General features: G+C 46.8%; 1 long non-coding RNA gene across 1 annotated transcript; it reads right to left on the reverse strand.

Moving 5' to 3' along the window:
- Window positions 1-3379: 3379 nt before the first annotated feature.
- Window positions 3380-7232, reverse strand: LOC142072244 (uncharacterized). Its single transcript, XR_012668687.1, has 2 exons — window positions 5529-7232; window positions 3380-5398 (listed from the first exon to the last, which is right to left on the reverse strand). It is a non-coding gene; the product is annotated as an uncharacterized LOC142072244 (long non-coding RNA).
- Window positions 7233-12521: the final 5289 nt, after the last annotated feature.

A 12521-nucleotide genomic window follows, 5' to 3' on the forward strand; every position in this document is an offset into this window, starting at 1 on the left:
AGTGGCACACAACTTTGCACCGTTTCTACTGGGCAATGATTTCTTTAATGTGGCAGAATCTGTCCCAGGGTTGGTTAGTAGTGAGAAGAAATCATGTGCTAAAAGTCCCAGGGGTGGGGTGGGAGTGAAGTCACATGAACTGCTGGGGGAATAGGAGGGTGTCCCTTAAATTCCTCTGTAGCAGTGAGGAATGCGGCTTTGGGGGAAGGGATGGTTGTAACCAGTTCCTGTAGCCCCGGGGCTCAAGGCAAGTCCCAGAAGGAGGGGCTGGACGAAGCCAGCTCCTGTCCCGTAATCATCTACCCCGTGGAGGGAAATGTTCCACCTTGTAGCAGGGAGGCCATCCCAGCTGTTCACTGCCAGGAAGTTGGGTGTGGGGACAGGGCCTGCTCTGGGGTGCACAGAGACATGTGTCCCAAAGGTGGAAGTTGGGGTCTTGGTGACAGCTGTGGTGGGAACAGACCCCCCAGGACTCTGTAGCTAAAAGCAAGCCCAACCTGAGGGAAAGGGGGGGGGAATTTTGCTGGCCAGTGAAGGGTCTGTCATAACTGGTAGCTGTGAGCCCACAGCCGGACCAGGGTCACCTTCCCCTTTGGGGGACACAGAAGTGTCTGACCAGAGGGGAGCCCAGAAAGGGAAGTCCAGACAGAAGGTGTGGGGGAGCTGGAAAGTCCGACCACCTTTTGTAGGGAGGATCTTTCCCAGGAGGAGCGTGAAAAATCTGCATTTAAAATGCCAGACCCCTCTCCCATGGATTAGGGTTTAAGGGAAAACTGGGGGTCGGATGTCCTAGAGGGGAGCTCCCTCCCAGCTAACCTTTTGGGAACCGAGAGCTTGTACCTGTAAACAGGCTGAAAGCCTGGCACAGCAGCAAAAGCATAACAGGCCCATGCTGCTGTGTGAAAGGGGAAACTGAGGTACACCGCCTCATGGCATTGGTGGCTAAATACCAAGACACCTACCCTTTAACAGATATTGCGGTCTGCATTTTGTTAGCAATACTACACCCCAACCTGTTTTCAGGCACCCCAAACCTTGCTAGAACACCTATGAATAATATTATATGGTTTAAAGGTACAGAAAGGAGGTGTGACCAGAGACAAACAGACACTTTAGGTATACTGCCTCCACTGTGGACAGTGTCCAAGTCTCTGGCAGTAAGTTCAAGAGGAGGGTGTGACGTTGCACCCCATAAGGCTTTATGGAAATATGCTTATAAATGTATATATGACATGACTGGAATATGTTTTATGCTACATATGCCATGTAACATATCTCTGTAAAATTTATGATTTACTTAATCTATTCATCCTATTTGTATGCATGTGTCATTTTTGTATTTGAAGTTATGAATATTGGCTGTGTACTGGTTTGTTTTTAAGTAGCCTTAGGAAGGCATTTAGTCAGCTTCTTTAGAGAGGAATGTGCAAGTTAAGTGCCCAATCAAGAAACACTTAAGCTAACAATAGACCTTAATAGACGCCAGTCCACATCTGAGCTTTCCTGGCTATGTGGCTTCTGAGTCATGCATGGACATGTAAATTGCCCATGTGACTCCAAAACTCCATTTTGTAGCTGTAATTCCGCACAGGCGGTGGGAGGGGTTTAGACCAACAAGGACAAACTATATAAAGCCTTTGGGAGACCCCTCCATTTTGTCTTCAGCTGGCTCAAGTGAGAGCCTCTCCACCCCAAAGGATACCCGAAAGAAACTGGGACAAAGAACAGTAACCACGGGGGTGTGGACCCAGACTAGAAGAAAGCTAGTCTGTAAAAGAGGTTTATTGAAACATCTCTAAGGGTGAGACTTTATCTGTATTCAGCTTCTTATTGTATTAGGCATAGGCTTGTATGTTTTGCTTTGTTTGGTAACTTACTTTTTGTCTGTCATCACTTGGAACCATTTAAATCCTACTTTTTGTACTTAGGTTAATTAATAAGTAAAAAGTGATTAGAGTATGTATTAATACCAGGGGGGCAAACAGCTGTGCATAACTCTCTATCAGTGTTATAGAGGGCAAACAATGTATGAGTTTACCCTGTATAAGCTTCATACAGGGTAAAACTGATTTATTTGGGGTTTGGACCCCATTGGGAGTTGAGCATCTGAGTGTTAGAGACAGGAACGCTTCTTAAACTGCTTTCAGTTAAGCCTGCAGACTGTGGGACATGGTTCAGACATGGGTTTGTGTTTGTAGCCAGCAAGCATGTCTGACACAACCAGGCAGGGTTCGGGAGTCCCGGGAAGGCAGGGGCAGAAGTAGTCCTGGCACATCAGTTGGCAGGCCCAAGGGGGTTTCTGTGATCCAACCTGTCACACCCCTAACCCTAAATACCTACCCTCACCCCAAGCCCCAACTCCACCCTAAACTTTAAACCTAAATGATGGACCCTAAACTGGACCCTAACCCCTACCCTAACTGTAACCCAAACCCTAACCATACCCCTACCTCACTGTCACACTAACCCCTAACCCTAAAACCATAATCTTAACCCTACCCTATCCCAAAACACAACCCTAATGTTAAACCCTAACTCAAACCTAGCCCAAATCTAACCCTAGCCCTGAATCCTTACACTAAACCCTAACCCTACCCCTCACACCAACCCTAACTGAAACCTAGCACAACTTCTAACCCCTCACCCTAAACCTAACCTAAGCCTACCCTCACCTATAACTCTTACCCCAAACCCTGACCCTAACCTCTAACCATCACCCTTAACCCCAACCCAATCCTAAACCCTAACTCGTAACTCTAAACCCTGAGCCTTAACCCTAAACTCAAACCCCTAACCCTACTCCTAATCCCTAACCCTTAATCCTAACACTTTTAACCCTAAATCCTATCCCTAAAGCATAACCCCTATCCCTTAACCCTACCTCTAACCCCAACCTCACCCCTCATCCTAAGGCCTAAACCCAACCCTAACACATGAAGAGTGACACTGATTTCCATTTGCTGAAGATCTGGCTCTAACTTTGGTTCCATCTGGCCCATTACAGTACTGTACCCCAAAGTGCTGTACAGAGCATTGAGTTACACTGCAACTGCGAAGGCAGGGAGCCACCATTGCTCCTTCAGCTGCAGCCTGGCACAACAGGGTGTGTCTCCAGGGAGTAGAGACCTGCATACCCACTTTGTGGGGGAGGAGCAGAGTTCTCTCTTGCTGGCAATTCCTCTCTATCCACTCCCCAGTTCAGACAGCAGGAATGTCTCTCAGTGGTTCCCTTTATGGGAAATTCAAACCCCTTCGCTGAGGTATTCAAAGCTTGAGCTCCTAGCTATGGTTCCTTCAAGTCTAGGGTCCAGCATAAACATTTCTGTACCCAGAACAGTGTAATGGTTGAAAGGCAGGAAATACCTAGCAGCAAGAGAGATTTCAATGTTTAAATATTAGTTTTATTAGAAATTGGCTAAACACACCAATATAATACAGTATAAAGGGCACTGAGATGAGTACCCTACCTGGGTGCCTAGGTGGGAAGGTTCATAGGAAGATATACGTGAGTTTACAATAATGTACTGTACCTGCCAACTAACATAAGGCCACCCATCCACGTGAGCAAAGGGAACAGTCAGAGAAACACATTGCCAAGCCTGCTCAGGTAGTCCTTGGTGTTGAATTTTTCTTTAAGTAAATTAACCATTAGCAAAACAAACCCTTAATATATTAAAAAGTAAAATTCTAGCCAGCTCTTTGTTCTTTAGTTATATTTGCTTTACACATTGCACAATTCCATTTTCCTTTTGTGTTCCCTTTTTTTTTCTACTTTTTACAAAGATACAAGGAATTTAAGAAACAATGTCAATCATCATTCACACACACATTTAGGCACAGGTTAATCAAGCATAAACCAATGGCTGCCATTACTTTTCTTTCTGTAAAAGATTTATGACTAACTTCAGCTCCAGAATGAATTGTATTTCAATGTCTACATTGACACAGAGGTATTATTTAAAAGATCATATTCAAGTGCTGATTAGATTTTTTTTGTTGTTGTTGTTCTCTGAAAGGTTGACAGTAAACAATAAACACAACTATTATCTTTTCAAGCTAAACATTGAGATCAAAAAGTCTATTGATGATTGGTTAAAAACCATGATTCCTGATCAATTTCGAGGCAATCTGGTCATATGGATAAACAAAAACACAATCCGTAAGAAGACTCAAATGCCTTGTAAAGATAATTTTCCTGTTTTACCTGACAAATAATTTATTCTGAATGAAAAACAAAACTAAAAATAAAGAAAATACACCTTGTCCTGGCATGAAAAGGCATGATACTGCATTTATCAATAAGGTTGTCTCTGATGTGTCTAGTTTTTATCAGAGCTGGTTGGAAAATGATGATTTATCACACAAAGGATGCCTGGAAGTTTCCATGAAAACCTGTTGTTGAAATGTTCCTTTTCAGAGCTACACACAGTATCACATTTCTGGTTTAAAAAAAAAAAATGCCCGACTCTAATTTGCCTAACCTTTGGAAATGATGATTTGGGTGCATGTGTCCAGCCCTGCAGCCACCCCTGCAATGAACGGTGATGCTGAACCATACAGAGAGGTGAGGTCTCCATACAAAACAACCGCCAGCATAACTAGTATTTCTTTTGCACCACAGCGTGGCAAGGCCGATGAGGAAAGCCAAGTATAAAGCAGTGTGGCCTATGAAGAAAGGGTTACTCACCTTGTGACGTTAACTGTGGTTCTTCAAGATGGGTGCCCCTATGGGTGCTCCATTTCAGGGGCACATGAACCACTTGAGCCCTTGATTCGAGATTTTCTGGTAGCACTGTTTGTTCAGCCCACGCATGCGCTCTATACAACCTTGTGGCACGCTCTGAGGGTTGTGTGGGCAAATCATCCTTGGTTCCTTCTCTATCCCACTGTCCAACAAAGAACAGCCCAAAGCAGAGGGGACAGAGGACAGGTAGTGGAGCACCCATAGGGGGACACATCTCAAAAAACCACAGTTATTGCAGATAACGGCCCTATAGGTGCCCCACTTCATGTGACTTCTGAGCAGTATCCTCACAGGGAGCTTTGGAATCCAGTCCAAGACTGAAGACAGTACAACAGAACCAAGTGCCATATCCCAGCTGGTGGTATGGACCAAGGTGCAGTGCTCAGTAAAGGTATGCACTGATATCCATGTAGCAGCTCTGCTTGGATATGGCATGTTTTTGAGTAACACTCTGGAAGTTGTCTGTGATCTGGTAGTGTGCTATTGTCCTCCAGGGAGCCAAAGTACCAGCTGGATCATGGTAAGCAACAGTATTCCCAAAGATCCCTCTCGACAGTCTCTGTGAAGAAATTATGGACCCCCTAGATCCTTCTGTGATGGATGGTTTCAGAGTAACAGCCGTGTTAGTCTGTATTCGCAAAAAGAAAAGGAGGACTTGTGGCATCTTAGAGACTAACCAATTTATTTGAGCATAAGCTTTCGTGAGCTACACGAAAGCTTATGCTCAAATAAATTGGTTAGTCTCTAAGATGCCACAAGTCCTCCTTTTTTCTGTGATGGAGACATTCTAGGTGATTTCCGAAATTGCTTGGTCCTATGCAGGTAAAAGGCAAATGACCAACGTACATCTAAGGTATGAAAGGAGGTCTCATGTGGTCTCTGGGGTTTAGGAAAATATATTGGTAGATGAATATACTTGTTTAAGATGGAAATCTGACAGCACTTAGGTGAGAACTTTGGATGTGGCCATAAGATCTTGTCCCTGAAAAATACCGTTAAGGCTCCAATCTCTCCCACCCTGCAGGCTGACATGGTAGGTATTAGAAAGGCCATCTTCCTAGATTACTCCTGGCAGAACTCTGCGCCCATGTTGGGGCGCAGAGTTCATATAGCTCACATTTCTATACCCCCCACGCAGAAAAACGCAAAAGAAATCTGCAGGGGGACACGCGTCTCTTCCCCGGCAGCGCGGCTGTTCCCGCATGCCTGGAGCAGCTTCAGAGACGCAAATCTCTGCAGGGGATGGGGACTCTGCAGGGGATGGGGATGATCACCTCAAGGGGTGGGGTTGGCCAACAAGCAAGAAGCTCTGTCCTCCTCTCTCTCTGGATACTGCAGCCCAAGGGGCATGGAGGAGGGCAGATCTTTTTTGTTACGCAGGAGGAAGGCTCTGTCCCCAAGGCAGAAGTACAGCAGCCTGCCTACCTAGTAAAATGTACCTTCTTGAGAATTGAAAAATTGTTTAAGTTAAAGAAAATAGCTTTTGTGTAAAAAAAAAACAACCACATTTTGTTAATGTTTCTGTTGCTGGTTAATTTCTGTTGCTGGTTAATTTATCTCATTCTCTAAGGCAGAAATGTAACATTGTTAATTATTCCATTGTTAGTTAATGGCTCCCATTCTCGGTCAATGCCCGCAAGAGGGGAAAAAACCTGTAAAAGTTTTAAAGCCCCCTACATTGCCAGAGTGATGTAAAGCCTTACAAATGACAGTAAGGGAATCAGCTAGGAAGATCTATGTGCTTTCTCTCTTTTTTTCCTGTGCCAAAGTGGCACAATAGGGTTAGATTTTTTTACCTACCCCTTTTTAAAAACAAAAACAAAAAACTTGAGGGCAAATAAAACATTTACCAAGTAATCAATAAAACGTCAGGATAATCAGAACCAAGCACTTCCCAAAGTACCCAGCTAGGTCCAGGACAATGATTAGCAAAACCGTGTGTGAAAGTCTGAGCAAGTTAAAATGATAGTCTAATTTTTTTTTTTCCTGTTTGGTGTTCTCTAATGTAATTTAAATGAAAATCCAGGATTATAACTGGAATGCAGGGTATTAGTTACCAAGTATTTGTAACTTTCATGTGTTTAGGAAATGCTTAACTGTTGTGACTTTTTTCTGTTTTGTAGTTTAAATAATTTACCAAAACAATTGAAACTGGTGTGATTATAGTAGATTATTTTGACAAATAAAATTTGCAGAATTGTGTCTGTGTGCGTGCGCAGAATCCCCCCAGGAGTAATAGATAGATGAACCAGGGTTCCACAGGCTCAAATGCAGGTCCCATAAAGTATCTAAGTACCGGGTTGAGGTCCCAAGTTGGAGCAGGATCCTTAACCTGGGGGTAAAGTTTCCTGAAACCCTTAATAAAACTGGAGGACACTGGGGGAGCAAACACAGAATTCCCCTCTAGTGGGAATGAAATGCTGATCTAGCAGCCTGATGAATCTTAATATAACTCATTGATAAACCCAATATTTTAAAATACAGCAGATAACCCAAGATGACTGATTGCAGCCAAGATTCAAGCACAAGGAGGTGATGCTGACATCGGTGGTTAAACTTTTTCCATTTCTGAAGATATGTAATTTGAGTTGACTCCCTTCTACATTTTAGCAATACTGGATGTACTCCTGTTGAGCAGATGGATTCTAATCCAGTGAACCATCTAGGAGCCATGCTTGGAGACAGAGGGCCCCCAGGTTGGGGTGAAGCACCCAACTTGCATCCTGGGAGAGGAGATGAGGGGACAGCAGTAAGATTGAATCCCAGTTGCGCACACAAGTGAAGCAGATTAAGAATACCAAGCTTGCCTCGGCCAAGCTGATACTATGAGGATAACCCTGGCCTTGTCCTGTCTGATTTATTCATCTGCCAGAATTAGTGGTGTCGGAGGAATGTCTATTTGACATTGGTGAAGCCTCATCTGGAGTACTGTGTCCAGTTTTGGGCCCCACACTACAAGAAGGATGTGGATAAATTGGAGAGAGAGTCCAGCGAAGGGCAACAAAAATGATTAGGGGTCTGGAACACATGAGTTATGAGGAGAGGCTGAGGGAACAGGGATTGTTTAGTCTGCGGAAGAGAAGAATGAGGGGGGATTTGATAGCTGCTTTCAACTACCTGAGAGGTAGTTCCAGAGAGGATGGTTCTAGACTATTCTCAGTGGTGGAAGAGGACAGGACAAGGAGTAATGGTCTCAAGTTGCAGTGGGGGAGGTTTAGGTTGGATATTAGGAAAAACTTTTTCACTAGGAGGGTGGTGAAACACTGGAATGCATTGCCTAGGGAGGTGGTGGAATCTCCTTCCTTAGAAGTTTTTAAGGTCAGGCTTGACAAAGCCTTGGCTGGGATGATTTAATTGGGGATGGGTCCTGCTTTTGAGCAGAGGGTTGGACTAGATGACCTCCTGAGGTCCCTTCCAACCCTGATATTCTATGAATGCGTACAACAGGCCCTTCAACCAGAGAAAGAGAAAAACGTGTCCCAAAGAGAGGCAACCTAAGCTTCCTCTTGAGCAGAAAAGGAGCACTTCTTGTTGCTGAATGTGGTAAATAGGTCCACCTTGGGAAGTCCCCACCTCTGGAGTGTCCTGTGAAGAAGTTGAGAGTCCAACTCCCTTTCGTAGCCCTTGGAAAACCACCTGCTGAGCATATCTGCTGTGACATTCTTGGCTCCAGTAAGGGAGAGGACTGAGATCTGAATCTGATGGGCTATACACCAGTTCCACAATTTTATAACTTTGGCGTACAGGGAGGGGATCTTGCCATTATCCGTCATGATCCTGATGCATTTGCCCTTGAGACATATGAATGGAAGACAGGCATTCCTGACAGCGCTGAGTTCCAACAGGAGACTGGCTTCCTGAGACAACCATCTGCTCCGAGTTACGGTGGGGAGCACATCTCAATACCCTCACAACAGTGATGTATCCATTGTCACAGTTATTGTCAGAGCTGGTGGATGAAAGGGACATCTGTGCAGACAATGAGTTGATTCTTCCACCAGTCCAGGGAGTTATTTACTTGGATGGGACTTGTCTGTCCAAGCTGTCTTTGGTTAAGGAATTGTTCCTCCTGAACCAGCCCTGAAAGCAGCGGGGGGGCATAATCTTGTGTAATCAGTCACAAAGATGCAAGCGGCCATGCAACCCAGGAGCTGCAAACAGTTCCTTACTTTAGTACAGGGGTTTCCTTGAATCATACTGAACAGATTCAACAGAATTAACAATTTGTCCTTGGGAAGAAAGGCTGCCAACGACTGTAAATATGTCTCTATGAATTGTATTCTCTGTACAGGGGCTATCTTGGACTGCTTCATGTTTAGCTGGAGACCCAACTCCTGGAAAAGAGTGAGCTGTCTCAGTGGAAGTTAGTACTAGTTTATAAGATTGGCATTTGAGGAGTCAGTCGTTGAGATACAGGAAGACTAAAATTGCTTCTTGTCGAAGGTAAACACCCACTACTGCTAGAACTTCTGAGAACACCTTTGGGACCAAAGAGAAGCCAAAGGGAAATAGACCTGTCCCATGGTGAAAACACAGGTATCTCTTGTGTGCAGGATGTATCACTATATGGAAATAGGCGTTCTTGTAGTCAAGGGTTGAAAACCAATCTCCTGGCTCTAGAGAGGGAATTATAGCTGCCAGAGTCACCATCCTGAACTTTGGAGGCTTTACAAATTTGTTCGGTTGTTTTTAGATCTGAGGTCAGACCCCCCACCTTCCATCCTTCTTTGGTACAAGATAATACTTTGAGTAAAACCCCTTTCCTGTGTGAGGGGATGGGATGTGTTCTGTTGCTCCTAAATGAAGGCAGGAGTGTGCCTCATGGCTCAGTATAGTCTCATGAGAGGGGTCCCTGAAGATGGACAGGGTGGGGGGATGTGAAGTGGATGGTGCTCACCCACTTGTTTTCTGGTAACATATCACCAGGCTTGTTTGAAATGGGAAGGTGGGCTCCAAAAGAGGAGAGGTGGGTAAAAGGTTGCATTGCTTGCAAACTGGAGTGGAGGGAGGTCAAACCTGTCAAAAATGCTGTTTTAATGACAACTGGGCACTCACTAAAGGAGAGTGAGAAGCTCGTTTCCTCTGGAACCCTTGTCTCTTTCTAGTAGGTTTGGTGGCTCTGTGAAAACTAGAGAACTGAGCTGGGTGTGATCTCTGGGCAGCTTGAGACCTGCTAAATCTCGTTTTGTAGGGGTGTATATATCCAGAGACCTGAATGTTGCCCTGGAGTCCTTCAGCGTGTGCAGGGACTCCTCTGGAGCTCCCAAGAAGAGCTTTTGATTGTCAGAGGGGAGGTCCTCAACATATTCTGAACCTCCCTCAGAAACCCCAACAACTGGAGTCATGACACCCTGCACGTGACAAACACTGTGCAAATGAATCTAGCAGCAGCATCTAAAGCAGGGGTGGGCAAACTTTTTGGCCCAAGGGCCACACGGGGGTTGCAAAACTGTATGGAGGGTCGGGTAGGGAAGGCTGTACCTCCCCGAACAACCTGGCCCCTGCCATCTCCCACTTCCCACCCCTGACTGCCCCCCTCAGAATCCCTGACCCATCCAACCCCCCCCCTCCCAGGACCCCACCCTCTAACCAACCCTACCTGCCCCCTAACTGCCCCAACCCCTGACAGGCCCCCTGGGACTCCCACACCTATACCACCCCCCCCCCCCAACCTCTGCCCCATTGAACCACCCTTTGCTCCCTGTCCCCTGACTTCCCCCTGGGACCCCATACCCGTTATCCAACCCCCCCGCTCCCTGCCCCCTTACCATGCCACTCAGAGCGGCAGGACTGGAAGACACTGGGCCCAGCTGGAGCCTGCCGCGCGGTAAACAACACCTGCAGGGGAGGAGGGATGATGGTGGAGGGGCGGGGGCCTAGCTTCCCCAGCTGGGAGCTCAAGGGCTAGGCAGGACGGTCCTGCAGGCCGGATGTGGCCTGCAGGCCATAGTTTGCCCACCTCTGATCTAAAGACACTTGAAGAGAGGTTCTGGCTAATAACTGACCCTATTTAATGATGGCCTGGAAGTGTTCTCTGTGCTTCTGTGGAAGATGTTCAATAAAGAATGCAAACTTGTTGTAACTTGTGTAATCATACTTGGCCACAATTGGCTGTTTGCAGTCCAAAATTGGAGGGTTGCAGATGAGTATGCCTTTCATCCAAAAAGTCAAACCTTTCCTGGTTCTTACCATAAGGAGTAAACCTGGAGTAATACCACTTACCCCACTCTTTTACAGCATCCATTACAAGGGAATTGGGGTGAGGGGCAGCAGGAGAACAAATATCCTGAGTCCCTGGGATCAAAATAATATTTCTCATCTGCCTGTTTATACGTTGGCAGGATGGTGACGCCACAAGGTCACGTAGAGCAGTGCTACTCGAAGTGGTGGTCCGCAGACCGGTGCCGGTCCGCGACCTGTCGGCTGCCGGTCTGCTTGCACATTGGGGGAAAAAAAATTGCCAGTCCTCCACATCAGCTAGCTTGAGAAGCACGGGTGTAGAGCACAGGTGTAGTTGGACAGATGCTGCCAATGGAAAATCTCTGCCCAAGAGCTTGAGAGGCACGTATGCAGGTGCGGTGGAGCACACACAGGGCCACTATTAAAAGAAGAACAGAGTTTCCCCCTTGGCCAATAGAGGGGACCAGTTTACAGTGAAGCAAGGAAGTGTGTGACTGATTTAAGCACCTACGTTCATTGGCTCTTATTTAGAGCTGCATGAGGCTGTGTGAACTCTCCCTGCCACACAGCTAAAGGAGAGGCTATTGCAGGTCTTCTTTGACTCCTATGTACCAGAGTTTAAGCATGTTTGGGCCCAACCCTGCAAACACGTCTCTTCAGGGCATTCTCCTGGGAGTCAGGGCTAGCAAGTTCTGGGCCCATGGGAGTTTTGCAGGACACAGCCCTCAATTCTCTCTTGCAGTTGTTGCAGTGCCTTTTAGATACAGCCATTTTTCTTTCTTTCACTTGGAAAATGGTTGAGTTCAGAGACTGGACCTGGCATGCAGCCCTGTTCCCACCCATTCCCCAGCAGACGGACTCCCCTTAGCGGAGTGCAGGTGAAAGCCGGCTCCCGCCTACCCCCTTGCTTTCTGTTCACATAGCATCAGAGGTGGGAGCTGTCAGGGCCAGGCCTGTAACTGACCCACACCTTCCCTGCAGGGCCAGAAGCCTGACACTGCAGTGCACAGTGTTGGGGTACAGGGCAGTGGCTGGGAAGCTGTTGCAGACACAGTGGATGGGACAGCGTGGAAGGAGCTGCAATGAGGCATGACTGAAGGAGGCAGAAGAGGGGGTGGATGTGCACTTTGGATGGTACAGAGAGGAGCAGATGAGGCAGCAGAGCCCAGCAGTAGGCAGAGGCTGAGCCAAAAGTGGCTGGAAGCAATGGGGCATCCAGGCAGGTAGGGAAGTCAGGTCAGGAAAATGATGTGGGTGCCCCTGTGGTGAGCGGGGCAGGGGGACAGGATGGGACTGGGGGAGGCCAGGGAAGGGGAAGTTGCAGGTGTTAAGGCAGGAGAGGACATGGGACAAAGCTGAGATAGTGCAGAGATGGCTGCAGGTTTGGCAATAGGCTGCATGTACAAGGAGGAGAAGGAAGCCTCACAGACAGATAAGGGCTTCAAGCCTCTTTAATGGGAAGGTTGGAGAGTGTCAAGCTGTTTAGGGCAAGCAATGGGCCCAAGTCTCCGGCTGGGCCCAACAGATTTGTGCCAGAGTTAACATGACTCTGGGCTGTCACTCCCTGTGTGCAGTGCGGCCCTACAGGGCCGTGCAG

This window comes from Caretta caretta, chromosome 5 (genome assembly GCF_965140235.1).
Source record: "Caretta caretta isolate rCarCar2 chromosome 5, rCarCar1.hap1, whole genome shotgun sequence".
NCBI lineage: Eukaryota > Metazoa > Chordata > Testudines > Cheloniidae > Caretta > Caretta caretta.